Raw genomic sequence first — 19,717 nt, forward strand, 5'->3', positions numbered from 1 at the left:
ATTTTATCATCAAAAACATGTAACTAAATCGGGATGATTAAGCTTATACTAAAGGCAATATTGTGACAGACACCGTAATGATATTAGAAGGCATATTAATAAAAACATGAGGTGTTTTTAATGAAGCCTTCACCTTTCTAGATATAAAAGGAAGGCGTACTTTGAGTACGATGCCAAATCCCGGGCAAAATAGCTATTTGAGCATGAATAATACACGTAGCTGACACGAGCTTAATGTTGACAAAAAGCAATAACCTGAAGGGCACAAACACTGAGTGACACAAGTACTTCAGATTAATTCTATGACTCGTTTTGACAATAGCCACTGTCTCTTACAATCATTCTATCATAAAATAAGAGACAAGGTAAAATAACTTCTAAACACTTCTGACCTCACCCGACTCTCGATATCCGGCTGCTATATGCGTCCTGAAAAAACACGGCCAGAATATATAGCTTGTTTTATTCAAGTCATTGTTGCCTTTTCTGCTTGCACCAAACTAAATTATTGGCTCCAAAACCTGCAATGTTTCTACTGTTAAGGTTGCAATGCGATTCTGTTTGACACACACCATTTCTCAATATATGACATTCAAGAACAGACATGTCAGTCACAATATATCTACAAGTCTAAAAAGAAAACGTCAACTCAAATATTTATCCAGAAATTTACAATCATTTATATCGATACCAATTGTTGCTTGGGATTCTAAAGTCTGCTTTTGAAAGTTAATGCTGAAAAAATTTTAAAGCTGTAATCATGCTATTGCACTAGTGGTGCGTCTTGCCTTTGGCAATGAGGACAGTGTGTGCTGCGTCTACAATCGTGGTATCTACGTAATGTTTGCTTAATTCTGTTAGATGCTTTCTTTACAACTCCAATGCAAAAACACAAGTAACAAACCCAGGAACGCAAACAAAAATAAATAACACTTTCCGCAAGTAGGGAGACAAAATGACAAGCTGTTTCAAGCTACACTGCTTCTGCTTTATTGACTAACTCAGACTTAGAGCTATCAATATTTACTAGTATTTTCTATTCTGTCAGTAGCCGACTGACCCCTTTATGGAGCACTATTCGTCCACCACTTTATGTAAAAGCCTCAAACGAAAGTTCTATTTGTTATATGTATACTTAATTCAGTGGCTATATCAGCATCTATAATACCATTTCATTTTTAAAGTTGTTACACCCTTTCAGCTAAGAATAACGTTTATTTTTTGTCTCAGTTAATTGTTAAGATAATTACTCTAAGTTATCTAACTGCATTTGATTTTCAACTATCTGAATATATTGTACACCCAACAATCTCTAACTGTTCAGACGGATTTTTTCATTTGAGAGTTTGCTGATGTCTTTATGAACTCTTTAATCTGTTTTCAGACAGTTTAAGGTCAGATCACATGAATTGTAGTTTCGAATTGACAGCTTCTATGAAATTACCATAACAAATTGATTATGTTTCTCTTTTGTAGCATATTTAGCTGTCCATTTGTATTTCGTTCGTGGTAATAAAAACTGAAGGCACAGCTTTTCATACCTGTGAATGAAACAAAGGCTTTTTTTTCCTTATTTTGGTCTTTAATTGGCTATCGTTATAGAACAGTGTGTTGAATCGTATATGTAGGTTGTATCGATAGACCTTATGCACTCTGTGCCGTTTTACAGTCATTTTATATATCCCACAATTCTTCTGTTATGATAAAGGAAGCCCCCCCCCCCCACCGATTCCTCTTTGTTGAACTAAGTTATAAACGTTTTGTTCCACCAATTTGTTTGATCTTACATTACGAAGGTATCTTAAATATTTATTTACAAGGTCTCTGAATACTTTACAACCATATTTGTCAAACAGTTCCTCAAATGTGACTGGGTTTCTTCTTGTTAAAACATTACACATGTTCGTTCGTTAAACCACCATATACACCCCTCAGCAAAATTACTATCATGGTTTTTAAAAAGATCATCAACTTTTGTTGCAACTTGAGTATATTCATAGAAAAGATTTTCTAATGAGTTATGAAAAACACCATTGCCACTATTTGCCATTTATCTATCGATAAAATTATTGTCTAGCATATGCCATAATTAAGTTGTTGAAATATCTAACAATGGTCAAAAGTCATCTGAAAAGTACATAGGGTTTCTCATGGAAAAGAAAACATTATTCATGACATTTACACAGAATCTGAAGAGTATAACCATCTGTAACATGCTTAAATAATGTGCTTCTCGGACAGAGAAAGAATCTGGATGAAATGAACGAGTTACGAATGAAGGAGACGTGCAATCTTTGTCAGTGCTTGAGGTGCTAAAATTTCCTCACTATTGACTGACCTTTAATAATAAACTGTAACATTATTAATACCAAAATAGCTTACAATCATGCACTTAAAGATGAAAGAATAGCATGGAATGGAATTATAGACATAAATGAATTATTATCATTCAAGTTGTAATTACATCTGTCAGCACTGAGTGTTAATTTATTAGTTTTAAGCACATACATTTTACAAATGGGGAAATAGGTACAAGAAAAATACTGAAATTGTTTCTAAATAATTGTGGACTTGTTATTTTATTGTTGATACGAGTTCTTCCTCTTATGACAGTTACAACAGCTGATATTAGAAGCAACGTAGTATTAAAGTCGGAGTAAATGGAACAGTTGTTGAAGAGCTTCAGCATGCTGGGGTGAGGGCCGTAACGCAGTGAGATTTGTTATTCATTGAGAGACGTTTTATAAAATTGTTGCAAATACGACTTTCATTACAGGAGCAGCTGCTTACCATGAAGTTGATAATAAAGAACATGCTAAACATTACTGGATAAAATCATGCATAACGTTAGACAGCTTGAATTATTCAACTTTTTTCTTGTGCTCTTCTATATCTTTTGAGGATGACATCGGAAGAGTTTATACTTTTTTTTACGGCTTTTATGTGTCTCGTCGAATTCATTATTGTTCAGAGCCAAAAGATGCAAATGGCATCTTTTATACCAAAACCATATAGTTGTCTGCGTCCTGTACTCTTAGTTGTAATCATTTACATGTCCTATGTTACATCTTTTATCGAATGTCTTTTCTGTGTTTTATCTTTACTCATTAAGGACGTTTTCAAATAAATACACGCGTCAAGTAATTTGGTTTTAAATTTTCCACATGACAAGACTTGAAAGCCATCATTTCAATTTAGTCAATCAAATTTCAAATTATATTTTGCTATTAGTTGTAACACATAAATATGACTTACATTTTACCGTGTTCCGGTTTAAATTTATATCGAATTACTTTTCCAAATTTCCTCATAAATTGGTTGGTGCAAAAAGATCTCACAAGTGTGCCTTCTGTACACGTCGCACATACAGCACGCGGCATTGAAAAGAAATGAAACAAGTTCAAACTGCATGCTCAGTTTGAAAGGAGGTGGTGTAGCTGTTTTAGTTATCGTGTCCAGTGGGTTATAATCAAACCTATTTCTGATCTTAGAGGTGATATCATAGCACAACATGTACAACACAACATGTAAGATATCAAGAGAATCAACACCACTAAAGAAAGACATTGATGTGTTCTGCTGAAAGCGACGCATAGAAAGCCTGGAAGCAAGTACAAAACTTGTCGTACCCAATAAGCATTATTTAGGTTGTCTACCCTGCAGCACTATTGCAACTGCCTTCAGCTTTCTTTTCAACAAGTTTAATTTGCAAATATTTGCGGGGAAAATTGATCTAATACAAAGTTTTAAAACATGATGAAATAATAACATCTGCTGTTAGTAAATTGAAAACATTCGATGAGATGGCATGCTAAGAAATAGGTGATCATGAAAGTAACTATGCTGAGTTTACTAAAATCATCAACAAGTTTGACAAGTTCATAAGAATAAAAAAAAGCACATATACAATCAATCACGGAATTCCAAGACAGGGAAGAATTGAAGAAAAATAAACCTTATTTTAAGAATTGACAAATATTGAATAACCAACGAGATTTTGGAGAACCTTAGAGTGAATATAAAGTGCATAATAATCACAACAAATCAGACATTAATCCGTGTAGAGGATTTATTTCTTTTAGTGTTGTATCCATACACGAATGGCTTTGTGTACATATTAGTACTCGTTAGTATTGTCACAGTGATTGTTAAGTGTTATTGTACATCCCAACACAATAATTTGAATCCTTTGATTGCTTCCTGATGTTATTTGTTGTTTTGTTGTTGTCGGTATCTTTACACGAATGGATTGGTGTAAAAATTACTACTCGTTAGTACAATAACAAGACTTTTAACTGTTTTATATCCCAACACATTAGCTTGAATTCTTAGTTGCTTTTTGCTAGTTGTTATATACTTTGTTTTGGTACTGTTAATGTCCTTACATGAGTGGGTAGATCTGAAAATTACCTCTTACAATAACTCTTAATATATGTACAATTATCACGGATATCCATTTGTAAAAGCCATTCTTAACTTTTTGTTCTTTTCTTTGATTTTCTTTGACAGTTTAAAGCTGAAACGAGACTGATCTGAGAAACATTTCGCAGTACCATGATCTTGACAACCAAAAAAGTAGATTGGAGGGATGCTATTTCAAAGTTTATTGCTATGGTGATAGTTGTTCTACTCGCGACCGCAGCTCGTGGTGAGTGTACGTTTCGCCTCGTTAGCCAATTATCAAGTGTCAGATATCTCAACATTGAATAGTATTTAAAATGAAAGTAATATAAATTTTGTTTTATTCTCCATAAGATATAGAGGAAATGTGTGAGCCTTTCACATTTGCCATTATCAACTTACACCTTTTTTAATTAATGCTGATGTAACTTTAGTTCTCAATTACTATTATATAATTGAAACCGCGATGCATTGTTGAATCAAATACAGATCCAATAAACACACACCAAAAATTCTTTCGAAGTCATTAAACGATTTCTGAAACTTACATCCCAAATCCTCGTTGGGTTCAGTCATTTGTTTCTCTTGATATGAAGTTCTTATGATACGTTGGCTGGCTGTCATGTTATGCATTATATACCGTCAGGCTATGTTCACCGTCATGCTCTGCATTAAGGACCGTCATGCCATGCGGTATAGACCGTATTGCTATACATTAAAGGCTGTCACGCTATGCATACCGTCATGCTATGCATTAATGTTATACATTATAGGCTGTCACGCTATGCATAACGTCATGCTATGCATTATAGACTGTCACGCTGTATATACCGTCATGTTATGCATTATAGGCTGTCACACTATGCATACCGTCATGCTATGCATTATAGACTGTAATGCTATATATACGGTCATGTTATGTATTATAGGCTGTCACGCTATGCATACCGTCATGCTATGCATTATAGACTGTCACGCTATATATACCGTCATGTTACGCATTATAGGCTGTCACGCTATGCATACCGTCATGCTATGCATTATAGGCTGTCACGCTATATATACCGTCATGTTATGCATTATAGGCTGTCACACTATGCATACCGTCATGCTATGCATTAAAGGCTGTCACGCTATGCATACCGTCATGCTATGCATTAAAGGCTGTCACGCTATGCATACCGTCATGTTATGCTATATATACCGTCATGTTATGCATTATAGGCTGTCACACTATGCATACCGACATGCTATGCATTATAGACTGTAATGCTATACATACCGTCATGCTATGCATTAAAGGCTGTCACGCTATACATACCGTCATGCTATGCATTATATGCTGTCACGCTATGCATACCGTCATGTTATGCATTATAGACTGTCACGCTATGCATACCGTCATGTTATGCATTATAGGCTGTCACGCTATGCATACCGTCATGCTATGCATTAAAGGCTGTCACGCTATGCATACCGTCATGTTATGCATTATAGACTGTCAAGCTATGCATTATAGACTGTCACGCTATACATACCATCATGATTTGCATTATAGACTGTCACGCCATACATACCATCATGTTATGGATTATAGACTGTCACGCTATACATATCATCATGCTATGCATTATAGGCTGTCACGCTATGCATACCGTCATGTTATGCATTATTGACCGTCATGCTATACATACCGTCATGTTATGCATTATAGGTTGTCATGCTATGCATACCGTCATGCTATGCATTATAGGCTGTCACGCTATGCATACCGTCATGCTATGCATTATAGACTGTCATGCTATACATACCGTCAAGTTATGCATTATAGATTGTCATGCTATGCATACCGTCATGCTATGCATTATAGGCTGTCACGCTATGCATACCGTCATGTTATGCATTATATACTGTCACGCTATACATACCGTCATGCTATGCATTATAGACTGTCACGCTATGCATACCGTCATGCTATGCATCATAGACTGTCACGCTATGCATACCGTCATGTTATGCATTATAGACTGTCATGCTATACATACCGTCATGTTATGCATTATAGACTGTCATGCTATGCATACCGTCATGCTATGCATCATAGACTGTCACGCTATACATACCGTCATGCTATGCATTATAGACTGTCACGCTATGCATACCGTCATGCTATGCATCATAGACTGTCACGCTATACATACCGTCATGCTATGCATTATAGACTGTCACGCTATGCATACCGTCATGCTATGCATCATAGACTGTCACGCTATGCATACCGTCATGCTATGCATCATAGACTGTCACGCTATGCATACCATCATGTTATGCATTATAGACTGTCACGCTATATATACCGTCATGCTAAGCATTATAGGCTGTCACGCTATGCATACCGTCATGCTATGCATTATAGACTGTCACGCTATACATACCGTCATGTTATGCATTATAGACTGTCATGCTATACATACCGTCATGCTATGCATTATAGACTGTCACGCTATGCATACCGTCATGCTATGCATTATAGACTGTCATGATATACATATCATCATTCTATGCATTATAGACTGTCACGCTATACATACCATCTTGTTATGCATTATTGACCGTCAAGTTATGCATACCCTCATGCTATACATTATCAATCGTGATACTATGCATTACCGACACCTAACTGACAGAAATTAAGCTATTTGCACGGCTGTCGCGAGAAATAAGATGGCATGACCATGGCCGTAGAAAAATGTTGACCATGAATGTCTACATTCAAATATGTCGAAGACTATCTTGAAAGCCAGTTGTTTAGATGTTGTTAGCAAACAAAACATGCAGTTCGACGCAGAGATTGAATTTTAAAAAAATTGTTTACCATGTCAAAAGGTATAAAATCTGCAAGTTATTATTTAGTTATAATAGTCACTGGAAATGAGCAAATTGACATTTCTAGTCAATATCTTAAAAGTAATAACTTGTTTTACTTTCCATTGTGCAATTTCAGGCGAATGACTTCTTGTGTTGGTATAACTCGTAAAGGACTATGTGCATTATTTAATTCATGTTGCCAACATCACGCAGGATGGAGTTTCTTCCTTTGCAAAAGCATCTCCGCTTTCATCGATCGGTGCATTGTTTGAATACTACAACATGCGGGATCTCCATGCTTACTTAGCAATGTCCGTAATATCGTCATTTGTAATGTTCTACGGCATGGCCTGGGGATTTCAGTGGTACTTCTACATCAGACGGAAAAACAAGGTATGGTACAGAGAGACATACAAAGAGAGATATTTTACTGAATTCATATTATTTAACATAGGAAAAATGCACACCAATGCACGTGACCTCGTGTTTTGGAGATTTCTAGCAGATGACAGTTTCAGGAAAATTTAATTAAATAAATCAGGTAACAGAACCAAGAAAAAAGTTTGGACTTGTTTTAAAAGTTCTGGAATAGATGTAATAGTCACAAGATAAAATCTTGGAATCTTCTATTATAGAACATTGGTAGACGTCAGTTGCAAAATATTATAACAATCCAAAGATTTCTTTCGTCGATTTTGAATAACATTTAGAAGTCTGAGTAATATTTATTAATAAACTTTTTAGTAAAGTTTTATAGTCGTGGTCTCAGGATTCGTCTTTCCCTAAAGACGTTGTATTGATGTGACTTTTATCCTACTTCAAAAGAAAATCCCGTTTACCTTGTGTTGTCGAAATGTCTCAGGAGACTTTGTGATTAGTAATGTACTTGAAATGTAGTCATTTGTAACGGAACTGGACTGGGGCTGTCGGCTTGGAAAACTCAAGTGGAAGGGTACCCTTCTAGAGTAAGTGAGGTCCAGTGTTCTGTCGTGCATTGTTATATATTGCACATACATATCAATTAAGTGGAAAGTTTTTTTTCTTAATACAATTATTCTATTTTATTTCGCCACAAATATGAGTAAGTTTAAATACATTATTCACTTCAATGAATACTACATAGAATTGACCCTATCAATCTGGCAAATATAAAAGGGAAAAATAGTTACAATGGAAGGGATTACCCTAATTGCACACATGTTACTTGAGTCAATACATAAAACAAGAGAAAGCAAGAAGGTAGGAAGTAAACAAAAAATATAAAAGAAAACAAAAAAGAAAATGTGTACATAGTAAGTATATTTTGAGTGAAAAGTTCTAAAGTTCCGATAATAATTAATGTTAGAAAAAGTAATTACTCTTACGCAAGAATCCACTTGCTAAGTTACACATTTGGAGTCTGACCATATAAAAACTGATGCAGAAGTCACACGACAATGAAACGTAGGTCACAGTGACCTTGTTTTGGAAAGATTAAGTTGCTCATATAGAGACACGTACCCATAACATTTTTTTTTCCTGAGTGCAGATGAATAAGAACAAATTATTGAGGTAGTATGGTAGGACGTTTGACTCGTAGAGAAGTAAAAAGGATACTTCCTTTGCGGTATTATACAATTGCAATGGGACTGGACCTCTGGGAGGTCCAAAGTTTCGAGACCCGGTTCGGCCGTGCAATGCCCCCTGTTACACATAAAGACACACACGCGAACATCAATTAAGTGCACGTTTTTCATGATGATTTTTTTTCCGCCACAAATATTAACAAGTTTAAATCAACTATTCACTTCAGCCAATACTACATAGGAACTGATTTATAAACAATTAGCACAAAAAGAAAGGAAACTATCAGATAAAACAAAAGGGATTACCAAAATAGCACACATGTTATTTTACTTATGTCATTAAAGAAAGATTAAGAGCGGATGAAGCATAAAAACTTAAAGATAAAACAAAATAATAAAATATTTGAAGATAGCGTGCATATTTGAAGGAGTGTGAAAATTATTACATTTTCATAAGACAAAGTGCTTAGTTGCAAGCACGAATCCTCTTCCTAACAGGAACACTTCTGGACATCTGACCATATACAGTCTGATATTGAGAAAAATACAAAAGTCACACGACAATGAAATTAAGACCATAGTGATCTGATTTTGGCATGATTAAGTTGCTCTTATAAAGACGCGGAAACCCCACAGTTTTCAGTAGTGTAGGTGGATGAGACCCAGTCTATTGAAATAGCAATGAATGGAAGGTAGAAAATAGATAAGTCACTCTTGGTGAGCAGCGATAGTTCAGTTGAGAGAACGTTGGACTCGTAAATCCAACGGTCGCAGGTTTCATACCTGTCCAGGACATTCACGGGTAGCTGCCTCTGTACTTCCTTGGAAAAATAGTTTTGTCCCATTGCTTGGGCATAGCGTTCAATATGGTACTGAGAAAGTTCTTAAAAAACAAAAGACAAACAACTAAAGTTACTCCAGAGTGAAAATGAATCAGTTTCATCTTATTCTTATATGGTTGAGTATCAATGGTTATAATATCCACATAACAATTTCAACTCATTTTTATATGGTTGAGTATGAACGGTTGATATTATCCACATAACAATTTCACCTCATTCTTATATGGTTGAGTATCAATGGTTATATTATCCACATAACAATTTCACCTCATTTTTATATGGTAGAGTATCAATGGCTGGTATTATCCACATAACAATTTCACCTCATTCTTATATGGTTGAGTATCAATGGTTGATATTATCCACATAACAATTTCACCTCATTCTTATACGGTTGAGTATCAATGGTTGATATTATCCACATAACAATTTCACCTCATTCTTATACGGTTGAGTATCAATGGTTGATGTTATCTACATAACAATTTCACCTCATTCTTATACGGTTGAATATCAATGGTTGATGTTATCCACATAACAATTTCACCTCATTCTTATATGGTTGAGTATCAATGGTTGATATTATCCACATAACAATTTCCAGGAGAGTATGTGCAACAGGATCTAAAATATTACTGGTATAATGAATGGAAAGCTGAAAATAGAAAAGTAATTCACGATTTAACATTTGGACGCCATGGCATAATTTTTCCATAGTCGATTTACGCTTTTTTAATGTATCTACATACTAACGTTTATGAGAGTAGGTGAAATATGATTTAGAATGTAATATAGAGGGTGCAGCGAACGGAAAGATCAAATTTAATAAACATTCAGGCGTGAACACTGGGTTACATTGATCTAGTTTGGGTATATTTTAAACTACTTTTTGAGATGAATCTTCAGAGAAATGTTAATGGGTGGTGGTAAAAACGGTATAAAGATAATGAGTGTAATGAGCGATAACAATGCCAAATATCAAGAGTATAAATGATAAATATCAAGAGTATATGTGTGATATCCAAAATATTGCCGTTGTAATGAACGGACTCCTGAAAATAAAAAATCAATAGAGAGTAAAATTTCAATCACAAAAACATGGTGTTGTCATGGTTAAGTTACTTTTTTAAGATGTGTCCACATACCAATTTTTCTGCTTGCATGTGAAATAGGTTCCAGAAGAATGAGGGTGTAACCAACGGATAGCTAAAAAGACAAGAGCCATTCATAAAAATAAAATGGGTCACACTGACCACGTTTTGTTATAGATGAATTACTTTAAATTAATTTCTTTGAAATGTGTCCATACAAAAACGTTTATGATTAGGTGAAAAATATTAAATGTATTAAAGATGTAACAAACAAACACGAACGTACGACAAACGGAACGAACCAACATCTTTGACAAGTGATACAAACAGCTAAGTAGCTTAAGAAGGGTAAAGATAGTTATACATCAAATATAAACGTCCATACTAGGTATTAAAGACATGACTATGAGTCCATACTAGGTATTAAAGACATGACTATGAGTCCATACTAGGCATTAAAGACATGACTATGAGTCCATACTAGGTATTAAAGACATGACTATGAGTCCATACTAGGTATTAAAGACATGACTATGAGTCCATACTAGGTATTAAAGACATGACTATGAGTCCATATTAGGTATTAAAGACATGACTATGAGTCCATACTAGGTATTAAAGACATGACGATGAGTCCATACTAGGTATTAAAGACATGACTATGAGTCCATACTAGGTATTAAAGACATGACTATGAGTCCATACTAGGTATTAAAGACATGACTATGAGTCCATACTAGGTATTAAAGACATGACTATGAGTCCATATTAGGTATTAAAGACATGACTATGAGTCCATACTAGGTATTAAAGACATGACGATGAGTCCATACTAGGTATTAAAGACATGACTATGAGTCCATACTAGGTATTAAAGACATGACTATGAGTCCATACAAGGTATTAAAGACATGACTATGAGTCCATACAAGGTATTAAAGACATGACTATGAGTCCATATTAGGTATTAAAGACATGACTATGAGTCCACATTAAGTATTAAAGACATGACTGAGTCCACATTAGGTATTAAAGACATGACTATGAGTCCATACTAGGTATTAAAGACATGACTGAGTCCACATTAGGTATTAAAGACATGACTATGAGTCCATACAAGGTATTAAAGACATGACTGAGTCCACATTAGGTATTAAAGACGTGACTATGAGTCCATACAAGGTATTAAAGACATGACTGAGTCCACATTAGGTATTAAAGACATGACTATGAGTCCATACAAGGTATTAAAGACATAACCTAGAATCCATACAATGTATTAAAGACATGACTATGAGTCCATGCTAGGCATTAAAGACATGAACATGAGTCCATATTAGGTATTAAAGACATGACTGAGTCCACATTAGGTATTAAAGACATGACTATGAGTCCATACTAGGTATTAAATACATGACCAGGAGTCCATACTAGGTATTAAAGACATGACGATGAGTCCATAGTAGGTATTAAAAACATGACTATGAGTCCATATTAGGTATTAAAGACATGACTATGAGTCCATACTATATATTAAAGACATGACCATGAGTATATACTAGGTATTAAAGACATGACCATGAGCCCATATTAGGTATTAAAGACATGACTATGAGTCCATGTTAGGTATTAAAGACATGACTATGAGTCCATACTAGGCATTAAAGACATGACTATGAGTCCATACTAGGTATTAAAGACATAACTACAAATCCATACTAGGTATTAAAGACATGACTATGAGTCCATCCTAGGTATTAAAGATATGACTATGATTCCATACTAGGTATTAAAGACATGACCACGAGTCCATACTAAAATTATAGGGTCTTATTACATATATTCCAGGCAGAGGAATAGAAATATCAGCCAGATAGGTGGCTATCCAAAGACGACGAGAGACATGAAATATTGATGGGGTCCTTCAATATGTTAGTCGGCTGCACGACATCTGGCTTTCTATCTTGCTACATTATGAATGGAGGTATATTCTATCTCTCTCTCAAATTTAAAAACATTGAGAAATATACAATGTTATTTGTGCCAGACAAAAGCTTTATGTTTTGCTAGAAAGTTTGACTAAATTACCTCGATAATAGTAATTATATGTAAAAGGTGCCTTTTGCTACTCATAACGTCATAACCAGGAATTATCAGTTTACAAAGGTGTTCAGCCATGTTTCTATTGTTAGCAGCGTAAGGTAAATAGTCCTTCGCGTCACATTATTAGGCAACGTCTTGACTGTGTACGACTGAAGAGGTAATCAAAATGATTCCCGAAAAATGGTTATATCGTGGTTGAACTTTCGCATTTCATTTTAGGTACAAATAGCCTCTATACCAATATCTCTGAATACGGATGGATGTACCTGGTGTTCACTGTGTTTGCTTTATTCATGTACAATGAAGCGTTTTCGTACCATCTACATCTTCTGTTCCATAATCCTTACTTTTACAAAACGATCCACAAATGGCACCATCGCTACGGGAGTCCCACTGTCTTTGGCGCTACTGCGATGCATCCAGGTGAATTCATTACATACCAAATTTTTATGTTTTTACCTGCTTTCACGGTGCCGTTGCATGTTGGTAAGTAAAGTATTTCATTATAGTTCAACATTACCACGAAACTATATTCGGACCACCTCGGCCATTTGCACCATTGGAGTGACACTTCGCCATCGTCGCTAGGTACGCGCCTCTGCTATCGGGCGATTTATTACTCAGTTTTGAATATTGTCCATACGCGACCATGTTGGCGGACACGTAAGTTAAGAGTCTAGGAAAATAGATCCAAACACTTGCCATCTTTACTTTGTTTGTTGTGATGGCTTGTCAAGGTCAATCTATGTCGCGACTGTAATTTGAACTAAATAAAATCCTTAGTAAAATGAGGTGGGTAGTCATTGCACGTTGCCAATCTCTTCAGGAGGTAAATAAATCTTACTTGTAGTCCGTAATCCCATAATGTCTATACTGAAGTAATTTGCTGAATTAGCTATAGTTTGGACCCAATGCTGATAATAAAATTAATGTACTTTATTCCCAAACTATTTTTTTTTTCGTAAGTGTCCAAGGTGGTCTGAATAACATCTATCGGCATACACTTGAGGTATGGTTCGTAGGACTGTCCTTAGAAAGTTTGATGAACGAGAATGCCATCTTTGCATTTGTTATCATTTCCACTGTCAGCGAAGTTTTTGCCTAAGTTACTTCATCCCCAGCTAATAATGTTAAAACAGTGGAAATCACACATCTGCTGAAATATGGTATTTCAATCCAAACTTTCAACATTTATCCTCATAATAACAGTATGACAAAAGACGTAATTAAATTGCAGGATCTCAATTATTTACAAAAAAAGTACGTACTATATTTATAATTACTTGCTTTTACAGGTGTGTACGTTTCCATGCTTTTATACTATTACTACTACGGCATGGTCGCCCACACGGGAGTCAGAATGGACGCCCTGTGGCCATGGCAACCCCCATCCATATTTCATGACGACCATCACAGGTATCCGTCACAATGGCATCTCTCTCTCTCTCTCTCTCTCTCTCTCTCTCTCGATGGATCGATGGATCGATCGATAAACGGGTAATAAAATAAGTCAAGACTGAGCATACATTGATGTAATCACTGTGGCGTCATAATAAATCCCAGTAAACGAACTCATAACAACAAATATAGGCTTCAAGTAATAATTGTCTGTAAAAAAAATAGTTTTCCACATTAACCGTGCGGATTGTCAGTTAATGGACTTAATATGAACTGTGTCTATTAGATATTTTACGACATTCATATAGTCTAGCATACCCGTTACATTCAATGACAAAATAGTAAAAAAACAATTTTTTTTTTTTTGGGGGGGGGGATGCTGGATTAAACATGAAAACAAAATTATTTTAGTAGCGATTTAATTTCTCATTACAAACATAATCATGTTTGAAAGCGATATGGAAATCGGGAATAGAAGAGTGTCGATTGCGATCCGAAATCAGGTGACAATCGGAATTTGGTGCATCGTCTGTTACTGAACAAGACCGCAAGCTTGACAAGGCCACGCAGTTCACGTTAGAAGTTAGAAATAAACAGTAACAAACCCACTAAGGGTAAACTCAGTCATTAAAATCCTAAGCTTAAAGATGCTCGGGCCTGAAGTGTGTCCGATACAATCACTCTACGTTGTTACGACAGATGGAAAACCCACAAAACTAATGTTTTCTTTATCAATTCGTACAATAAACCTGCTAAAACCCCAATGCCGCCGTTTATCATATATTTCACCATTCTTCCAATCTAACTAAAGCTTGGAAGAAAGGCTTTGATTTGTTAAAATATTTCTCTGACATAAACCGTTCTTTGAAATAATCAATACGTCTAATTTAAGCTACGTTCAAATTTTCAGTAGCTCGTAATTCCATTTTGTTTTGGTGTGCTCCAAAAGTAGTGATGTAATACATTTGACAAATTCTGTTTGTCATTCGCACGTGGCGTACAAACTGACTCGTGAATGGAATGAAGAGAGACAGCCACCATTCTTACGTGGAACAGACTCTAGTGAATACTGGTGACCAACTTTGGCGCTGGTCTGAAGACAAACCCGACATAGCGTAGTGTTACCTTCTTATGCTTACAAAGGTGACGTTATCAAATCTTGTGTTCCAGTTTTGGGCTGAAATCAGTTCACCCACAAATGTGACCTATCAACATCGGGGATTAATTCGTACACATTTGAAAAATGCCACTGTTTTCAGTTTGAGGGATAAATCACATGGCTCACAACGGGATGAAACGCCCTTACGATCTGGTTTTAATGGAACCCAACGATGTTTAACACCACTATCTTTCAAGATTTTGTATATTTCAGATGATTTTTCATACACGACCTTTTGCACGTAAGGTAGAATTTTGGCTTCAACGAAAGATCTTTGCATTCTTGTATGAAAAGAGTCATTTACTTGACAAAATATACAATTAGAATCATTACATTTACAAGCCAAATTAAAACAAAAGTTGCTGTTGTTAAATCATTGTAAAATAGCAGTCGTCTTTTTAATATAATAACGCAGCTGTTAATAACATTTTCAAAGAATGGAGAAAATATCTACGCAAATAGACGGTTCTTGAATTTAGAAATATATAATAAAACAAAAATCTGTCTTGAATATTGCAGACAGTAAGGAAGTTTTTAACTTGCGAAGTTGAAATATGTCTTCGCCACTCGTGACAGCACAATGCTTCTGCTGCTTTCGTGAAATATATTCCTAGATAACATCTACATATTTATATGAAAAGGTGTATTATTTTCTCCTCAGATATTTCCACTGCAACTTTGGATTCAACTCTTTTATCTTCGATATGCTGCATGGCACATTGAGAACAACAGATCAGGAATACAGCGAAGATGTGTTTGGCAGCAAAGGGAAGCAATCGATTCCACAGAGTTGGTGGCAACGTGATGTTTGTTTAAAAGCACCAGAATGCGCATTTCCGTTTCTCATAGGTTAAGCATTGAAACCGTGTGGGTAAAACAAAGTATGCGATATTTATGTAAATTTTTATTTTTAATTTCATGTACCTTGCATAATTTGTAAGCTAAGTATTTTAAAATTGTTTACTCTTTCTATGCAATAATGCGAAAGAAAATCGATTCCTCAAATGTCAGATGAATAGGATCTCTATTATGAAATAATTCTGAAATGAATGCTAACTTTATAAACAAGGAAAATAATGAGACTTGGGTGGAACAAGTCTAAAAGGTATGATATTCTTACTTTCAAATGGATTTCTTTAGAACGTGCACAAAGTTATCAAGAAGTAATGTTTTCGTGAAGATACCAATGCAATTATACGGTTTTATAACGTACACATAATAATAATAATAATAATAATAATAATAATAATAATAATAATGATAATAATAATAATAATAATAATAATAATAATTATTATTATTATTATTATTATTATTATTATTATTATTGTTAGTAGTAGTAGCAGTAGTAGTATTGTCCAAGTTATAATTGAAAATTTAGGAGGAACGTACAGTATTATGAAATGAATCGAAAATAATCCTTAAAAGTTCTATCCAAGTCGAAAAGTTGTTCCTAATATATTTTAAATCCCGAATGTACTTGTCAGCCAACAGTACCGAGGTATCACAATGACATTGTCCAGAACTCTTTTGAAAAAATTCACAATAGTTTCAGATAATAATTTGCTCCACTGAGCACTTTGTAATTCCAACGAATAATCTAAACAAACGTTTACCTTCAAGTTATATCTAAACACAGCATTAAATACGTATACAGTCTGATGCTAAAACAAGAACATAGAAATTAAGAATGAAGAAATTGTCCAGCCCTACTGATTTAAATACAAGGATAAGTGGTGAAAACGCATTTTGTGCCTACTCGCTATGTAAAATTTTTCAAATATCCCACATCTTCAAAGGACCCATCATCTCCTCTGGCTTAGAATCAGGTCAGTCTTGTTTGTGATGTCAGTAAGAAAGAAGCAAACATCCACGAAGGTAGAAAATAATGGAAGGAAAAGAAGATCCAAGTGAAAAAAGTTTCTTTTCTTTTTTGGTCACCACTTGTAATAAAGGTTTCACAAAAAGAATGGGAAAAAAACAATTTTCTTTTTTTTTGTGTAAATTTCTCGAGGAAGAACAATGGAGAAAATATTACTCGAGCTAAATTAAAGATTGTGTCCAGCAGATGAATATAGTTTTGTGATTACTGTAATTTAATAATGTAATAGTTCAATTGTCTATGTATATTTATAGTCACTGTTGTGAAACTGAATTCCTGCACCTTTTCTAATTTACATTTGTATCTTATATTATAGATTTGCGCTTACAATATAATACATATTATCAGAGTTGTTCTTTGCAATATATTTTGTGACCAATTTTTGAGAAATGTAAATGTTTTAAAACATATGTAATTTTACAAGATTTTGTGCAACCAATTTCAGATACATGAAAATGTATCAAAACGTACGAGATTCTACAAGATATTATACGAGATATATGTGTGATCAGTTTTAGATATGTGTAAATGCATTGAAATGTATATGTTTTTACAGGATATTGTGTGACCAATTGTAGATACATGTAAATATATTAAAACGTATGGGAGTTTACAACATATCTCGTTGTAGGCCTAATATGTACTGGCTTCTCTCAGCATCATTGGCAGTCATTTGTTTGGTTGGACAATAGCAAAGTACGTTTTGATATGCAAGCGTATATTGAAATCAAAATTCTAAGTAATGCGACCTTTATAGTTGTAAATAAAACCATTACATTTCATGAGATAAAGTGAAGAACTTTAATTAAAAAAATAGGTGGGATGTGTAATCTTAATTAGTGGAACAAGTGGTTTAGTTAAGTTAGTAACGTCACACACACACACACACACACACACACACACACACACACACATATATATATATATATATATATATATATATATATATATATATATATATATATATATATACAGGTAAACCACCGATTTTCCGGCAACAGATGGTCCGACACCTCTTTTAGTCCGGACAAAATTAGTAGAAGTGACTTGCAATTCCCGACACCGCCTAATAAGTTTACTGGGGGCGCACTCGGATTGTTTACACTGCAGTTGTTAGTGGTGATACTTGTATTTTGTGCGATTCTTAGCTTATTTTACTTACATTTGACTCTAGCTATGGCTTCTAAGAAAGATTCAAGTGTCAGTGGTGGTGTCAAGCCTAAACACCAGTCAATATTGATACAAGATAAAGTAGAACTGTTGAAAAAACTGGACAGTGGTGTTTCCTTGCGAAAGCTGTGACACATGATATGGGGCCATCCATTTAGTATGTACGCATGGAGGGGGAAGAGTAGGTTAACCTAAATGCATACGCTTGCATATGGGGGTGGGGGGAGGTGGTCTACTGATAATGTACGTACGCAAAAGAAACGGGATGATAATGGACCAGGCTCGGTTGTTTCATAAAGAACTTAAAGTTGAACATGAGTGTGACTATAGTGAAGGATGGCTTCAAAGGTTCAAGAAATGTCATGGAATTCCCATGCATAAAGTGTGTGGAGAAAAGCGGTCCACAGACCACGAAGGAGCTGCCGATTATGTGGACAAATTTCAGAAGCTTGTAGTTGATGAGCACCTCAGTCCTGAGCAGGTGTATAATGCAGATGAAACTGCATTATATTGGCGATGCGTCACCTCTGTTGGTCCCGCAAAAATGTTAATCCGGCAAGGCTTGGTAGCCAAGGGTGTCATAAAGTCGGTGGTTTATATATATATATATATATATATATATATATATATATATATATATATATATATATATATATATATATAACATGGCATTTAAAGTGTTGCTATAAAGCAGATTGATATACCAATACTAGTGGTATATCAAATTGTGATTCGCCCATGGCGCAATAATACGAATATATAAACATTCTTTTAACTGCAGGCTTATAGTTCAATGATGAATTTATACTCATTCATTAATCATAAAAGACATGAAAATAACGATAAAAAGTATTAATAGTCCCTGTGTTCTAAATGAAATTAAAATGGTACACAATTTCATCGGAATCCTTTCTTTTTTTCCATCCCCTCTCCCCTCTCGTGCGTAAGGGACAAAAAATGCAAAAATCTGGAGTGGGACAAAATAGGCAAACATCTGGAGTGAGAGAGAAAAAACATTGCGCTGGACGAAAACATTAAAACTGAACTTGTACCAAGTAAGCTACAGTAATCTGGTTCGTCGTAACGTTATGTTTACGATTTCCTTGGGATTTATCTACAGCGTTCATAATATCAATGATACAGAGTTGCAATAGCCAGTCGACACTAGGCCTACCACCATGTCGGCTAATTCTGCGCTTCGGGTAATTCTGCGCAACGATACGTCATTTCGGTAAACA

The 19,717-nt window shown here is 34.9% G+C and overlaps 1 pseudogene; it reads left to right on the forward strand.

Annotated features, from left to right (window-relative positions):
• Positions 1 to 7,551: 7,551 nt before the first annotated feature.
• Positions 7,552 to 16,281, forward strand: LOC149791284 (lathosterol oxidase-like; annotated as a pseudogene).
• The last annotated feature ends 3,436 nt before the right edge of the window (positions 16,282 to 19,717 follow it).

This window comes from Sinohyriopsis cumingii, chromosome 9 (assembly GCF_028554795.1).
Source record: "Sinohyriopsis cumingii isolate HCF-2022 chromosome 9, ASM2855479v2, whole genome shotgun sequence".
Lineage (NCBI taxonomy): Eukaryota > Metazoa > Mollusca > Bivalvia > Unionida > Unionidae > Sinohyriopsis > Sinohyriopsis cumingii.